The following is a 6,303-nucleotide window of genomic DNA, read 5'->3' on the forward strand; positions in this document are numbered from 1 at the left end:
GAAATGTTGCAATGGTATGAGACCTTTCTTTGCGTCTTGTCTTCCTCTCTTCACACTTGCTTCTTTTTAACGTGGAAACATAATTTTCCTCCGAATGGGAATGTATGCTTTAATGGCTGGAGGTCTGGTACATGTGGGCAAGGTGGGAATAGGAGCTTAGAGTGTGACTTTGTAGTTGTTCTGTCTGTACGTGAAAACCTGCTGACCCCATTAACCAACATAAATGGTGTCCGTGTAAGGAAAATACTCATTTCAGCTCCAGACCTGTTTGAAGCTGTGGTTCTCTGTGTAGGGAAACTTGCAGCAAAACTACCTGTTTGTCGTTATTACATTAGCTACAGTGGTGATGCGCTGTGCCCAGAATGTGAGGCTCTTGAGGGGATTATGCGGGTAGAGATGTATAGCTCTATACTGGGGTTGGTGCCTTCCCTTTCCCAGTGAGATAACGGGTTATAGAAACTCCTGTCTGTTTGCTGTCTGCTTTTATTGAATTCCTTTAATTCCTACAAAAATAAGTTCAACTCTTTCATCAAAAGTTCTGTGCAGGGGAGAGACGGTACTCAAGTTTTTTAACTTGAGCATTTTCTCCGTTGGCCCTCATCAGCAGTGCTGGCTGGGAAGGGATTCCCCTTCCATGGGGCAGTTCGAGCTGCTGCAAAGAGGTTTTTTTTGCCTTGTCCAGTTCTTGTTTTTCCATTGCTTTACCTTCGGAGCGACTCCAGGAGGAGCCCTGGGGTTTCTCTTCCGCAAACAGCGGGTTATACAAGTCATACATAGCTGGAGACAACCCATACACTTCATAAATAACACCAAGCCTGCGATCTCCTTAGCTAAGCATGAAATGGTGCTTGCAGCACTGGGTTGAACCACCAGAAATAAGGCTGAGGTTGATGCTCTTGCAAATGCCTTTTTCATCTGTTGCTGAAACCTCCGAACTCCAGGGGGGATGCTCCGTGCAAGGAGGTGGCTGTAGGGCACCCTCCTCTTTACCCTCACCCAGAAGAGGAAGGGACCTGGCAGGGCTGGAGTTACAACGTCGTATTTATGAATTAAATTACTGGGGACCGTTCTGGGGAGGGTTTGGATGCCTACTGTAGCTGTCGGCCTTCTTAAGGGCAGGATGTGAATTGGGGTCGTTGACTTTGTACTTCTCCCAGCCTAGTGCTGGGGTTTGAACAGGACACAAAACGCACGCGGTAATTTATTATGGAGATACGGGGCCGGCGGGCTCTCACCTATGCTCTGCTGCTCACCTGTCTTCTCTGCCTGTCCACGGAGAAGCTCCCGTCCTCTGAACTTCGCCTGAAGGAAATAAAGTGGATGAGGGGGCCTGACGCCGTCCCTTCCCACCCTGCCAGGGTCCCAGCTGGACTAAGGCAGCGGATACGGGGGTGTCAGTGAGGGGTGGGCTCCTGCGTGGGTCAGGACTTGCTTTAGCAGCTTTGTCCGGGTGCCCAGGGACAGGCAGGAGACGAGCGAGGGGCCGGGCTCCTCCTGCCTTCCCCCGTGCTGCAGGCAGCAGGTAAGTGGAATTATTTTTTCCTGGTATCTCCAGCTTGTCTCACTTGGGAAAATAACGGGGAAAACGGCCTGTCCTTTGTGTACGAGATCCGTGAGCCTGGATTAAGCTGGCTCAGCTGTTTTCTTGTCTCCAGCTTGCTCGTCCCAAGGGCAGAGCCGGGGAGTTGTCGGTGCTGGCAGGGGAGCCTGGGACCGCGCCAGGGAGCAGCGGTGATGTGTCCGCGAGCGAGGAACGGCCGAGCTGCTGGCATCAGCTTCGCCGCTTCAGCAGCCCTGAGGTCTGTTGCGCAGAGTCCAAGGTCTGAGCAGAAAAAGGCAGTTCGCTCTGGAAGGGGAGAGAAATCACCTTCAAATCTTTCCTCTGGGACCTCAGCACCAGTCCCCATGGGGCTGCAACTGTTTGGGGAAGGCGTTGTGACCAGCACGGCTCCAGGAGACTGGGCATGGATGGGATGGATGAAAATGGGCTCCTGCCTGCGGCAGCACAGGGTTCCCTCTGCTCACCCCCCTTGCGGGAGCATTAATGTTTTCCCGTTGGTTTAACGAGCATCCTGCCTCCTACAACTATTTGAATCCTTCTGGCTGAAGGAAAGAGATTTGTTGTTTTGTTTTCCCCTCTCTCAGGCTTAATTAATGCTTGGGGGAGAGTGGTGGCTGGGTGGGATGTCCCGAGGTGCCCCCAGGGCAGATGCACCTCAGGGCAGAGCGGTGGGTGCCAGTGGTGTCTTCGTGCACGTGATAGTGGGGTCACAACCTCGGGCTCGCTTTCTTTGTACGCTTTATTTACAATGTCCCAAGAACTGATTTCCTGGCGTGTTGACGTGTTTTTCAGTGTGGATTTCCTCCTTCCCGCTGTGAACTTCTTCTGGGCTTGGGACTTGAAAGTAAAACAAGATCTTGTTTGGAAGGGAACAAAAGACTTGGATGTAGTGATGAACTGGTTAATAGCAACAGGAGGGGGTAAAAAAAAAAAAAAAAAGATGTTTCAGCCCCAGAATTTATTTTGAGACAAAGAGCAGCACAGTTAGGGCTGTAAACGCCCTTGGCTGGCTGGCGCGTTGGTCTGCACTGAATTGAAAGCAGAGCTTCGGGCGGTGAAGATAAGACGATCCTTTGGCAGTGACTACAAGGAAGCAGTATGTGTCCAGACCAAATCAACACGACAAAGCCATGAGAAATAAGGTCAACCTGAAAATGTTATTAGAGCTGCAGTCATGTCCTCCCCCTCCCCATTCTTTTTTTAAAGCAGGAGGAAAGGGCAGGGGAGGTTTCTGAGCTGGCAGGGATGAGGCACCTGAGCAGGTTGGGGAGCTGAAGCAGCTTTCAATTTCAGGTGATTTTTTTTTTTTTTTTCCCGTGTGATTCTGAGCTTGATGGATGTCGTCTGCCAGAGGCCAGGAAAGGCACCCCTGCAGCGTGCGGGCTGAGCCGCCCTGCCTTTGGCACAGGAAAGGCAAACTGCTTTTTTGCTGTGGGAGTAGTTTTGTAACTGGTCTGTTGGCACCGAGGTTGAGCACCAATCCTTTTCCCTGAAAGCACATGTTCCTCCAGGCAGCGCGGGCAGGAAGCCCACCTTCCCTGGCATTGCCCCGGCTCTGCCCTCGCAGCTTCAGGGAGAAATCACGGCAGGGCAAAGTAATCCTGCCACGGGCAGCCAGATGAGTAATGCGACAGGCGGCGTTATTTTAGACGCTACAAGGTGCCAGATGCTCTGTGGGAAACGCTCTTGGTGGGAAATCCACAACAGTGAGTGGCTCAAGGTTTTGCCTGGTGGTGTCTGTGCCACCAGAAATCCCCCCGAGGTGGTTTGGGAAGCCGTGCTTGCTGGAAACGTGGTGGACAGAAGCATTCTGCGCAAGCTCCACTGCTGCAGGCTCCTACAGCATGCTCTTACCTGCAGGTCTTGGAGCCTTTTACAAAGACTGATGTCCATAGGCATCTTGTACAAGTGGGGAAACTGAGGCACAGAGGCTTCATGAGCGACCAGGTCTTCTGGTAAAGAAATGGAGTAGTGCCTGCCTGTGCTCCCAGTTGTTGCCCAACTCAATCTGCTTTCTCCATCCCCAGCAGCTGTAGAAAACAAAGGTGGTGAGGGCTAGCAGCTTATGGTTGTGACTTCAAACCCCCTTGATTGAAGACTCACCCATCCTCTTAACACCTCCAGGCTGTTCTGCAGGTATTCCTGAAAAAAAAAAATAATCTTTGCATAATGTGTCAATGAGCTCTCAGCTTGGAGAAGGCATGAGTCAGGTTCTTCTTCCAGTGACTGCCTAAAATGAAAATGCTCCGTTTCTGAGGATGTTGCACACATGGCCATTGGGTTGATCTTGTCCAGTCTTCAGGACTTTCCATTAATGTCAAACTTAGAAAAAGCCAGGAACTGCAGTGAGGACTGAAACCAGAGAGTCTCTGCAGGGATTGGGGTGGGATGTGCCAGAGCAGGAGGTTCTCCTGTGCCTATCTGCATGGGCACAATACGGGTTTGGCTCCAGTGGCGCTTGCTGCTTGTTGTTAAATTTCAAACTAATTTGGGAAACTGAAAACCGTCTTCCAGTCTGGCACATGTCAAATGTGCATCAAATTCCCGGGATCGTTTTGCTTTTCTCAACCTCTTGGGGTCTTTTGCGTTAAGCCTCCTCTAAGCTGACAGCGGGGCTGGGAAGGGTGAGGTTGCTCTAAGAGGGGAGATGTCCCGGTGAGGAGAGATGAAGAGTCAGGACCCGGTGACTCTCCTGGAGCAGCCTGTGCCTCAAACCTGCCCGTGTCCAGGACACGCAGCCCAGGGCCGGGGGAGCCCCTCACCACGTGCGGGTGTGCTGGGTTTGTTCCCCTCGCCAGCTCTGCCTCCCCTTTCTGGTGGTGCCATGGGGGCTCTGCAGGAGCCTGCTCTCCCCACGGCTCTGGAGCAGGAGACCTGGAGAAGCTGCAGAGCTGGGACCGTGAGATTCCCCCTCCCAAGCCAGGGCCAGCCTACACCCCACCCTGCCAACTCTTTTCCCCGCTTCCAGTCTAGCCCATCTCTCACTGCCCAGTGCCGCTCGGCTCTCGCCAGAGCCATTGGGCCTGATGCTTGTGGAGTTCGCCTTCTCCAAAAACATCCACCCACAGGTCTTCTCCCTTCCAGGAAAGCAGAGCCCGGCTCACGCAAGAGGCTGCTTTACCTGCGCCAAGGGCTCCTGCTTGCTGCGTGGCAATTGGCAACCTCTTACATGCTCCACCAGTCTGGAGAGTTGCTTTAAACTCTATTTCAGACAAAAAACTGTGAACCACCTGCTGTTTCCTGCAGCCCTGGGTTGTCCGATTCAACCCTGAGCTCCCACAGCTGCTGCCAAAGGGCAGCTCCAGGGCTGGGGATGCGGGAGCCGGGATGAGCTCAGTGCTCGCCGTGGGGGGGGTGGTTCAGGCCAGTAAGGATTTTAAGAGCCCTGGGAGCCTGATTCCTGTTGTTGGGCACCAAGGTGGTTGAGAGAGCAGGAGGAGGAACGAGAGGTGGAAGAAAAAGGGGCCGTTTCAAAGGTGGCTTTGGAAGGCAGGGGTTTGTGGGGGCCAGCATGTCTGGGGGTCTTTGCTAACCACTATTGTGTGGGACCCAGCTGTGCTGGATAATTTCGGGTTTTGTTTGCATTGGGCAAGAACACACCGCACCGATCGGGGCTGAGCGCGCTGCAGATGAAGCTCGCCTGGCCTCCCTCTGCGGGGCTGGGGGACCTCGGCCAGGGAGGGGGTGGCCGGAGGCGGGGGGGAGCAGGACCCCACAGCCCTGCCTGGAGCGGGGACCAGCCGCGTCGCCCCTTTTGCAGACGGCGGGTCGGTGCTGTCAGCGTTCTCTGGTCGGGAGGCTTTGGATGAGCCGAGAAAGTTGCCGGTGCGTTTGGGGCTGGTCCAAGGGCTTGTGTGCTGGGTGACGGGGCTGTGCCGTGCCCCTGGGGGGGCTTTTCGTATTAGCCCTGCTGGAGCAGGAGCCTGCAGGAGATGGAGGCTGGTGAGTGGCAACGTCCGTGGACGCGGGGGGATGTGGGACCACTTGGCTCAGCCTGGCACCAGCTCCCAGCACCAGCCAGGGATGCAAAGAGAGGGGGCTCAGGCCTGGAGAGCTGCGGGACGGATAGCAGGAGCAAGGAGCAGCCCTTGCCTGGCCACAGTGTGATGGGGAACGAGCCCATCTTGGCACTCCGGGGTTTGGCTGTGCTTTGGGCTGGGCTTGGCAATCCCAAAGCGGAGAGAGGAGGAGCGGCACCGGGATGCCCCGGGGTAGCTGGGCAAAGCGTAGCTCCCCAGAGCTGATGGGAGCAGGGAAGGAAGAGGAGCGGGGCTGGGGTCAGGTCCCGGGAAGGGCTCTGCCGGAGCTGGTGGGGGAGCTGCCCCTCGTCCCAGGGGAGATGACGGCACCAGGCTCGGAAGCAGGAGCGTGTCTCCCTGGGAATGCCCCAGGTAATCGTGGGGAGAGGCGGTGGCGGAGCCCTTCGAGGTGCTACAGATGCAAGATGAGGCAGGACCCGGTTATCGCCTGCGGCCTTCGCTGGGCTCTGTCTGCAGCTCTCAGGGCTGGAGCTCCTGGGAACCGCACCAGCACGTTCCCCCAGGCTGCCTTGGCACCCGGCAGCTCTGGCACCGCACCAGGGCTGCTCCGCTGCCGCCACCGGCATCCCAGCACCGCCGGGCTGGTGCGGCAGGACTCGGCTCAGGCGGGTGTGGAAGCTGGTGGGAGGCTGTAGGCAGCCGGTGGGGGGCAAAGCTGCCCCTCTCCTCTGCCCCTTTGCAGCCCTCTGCTTGCAGCCGGCC

Source organism: Buteo buteo, chromosome 22 (assembly GCF_964188355.1).
Source record: "Buteo buteo chromosome 22, bButBut1.hap1.1, whole genome shotgun sequence".
In the NCBI taxonomy this organism is placed as follows: Eukaryota; Metazoa; Chordata; class Aves; order Accipitriformes; family Accipitridae; genus Buteo; species Buteo buteo.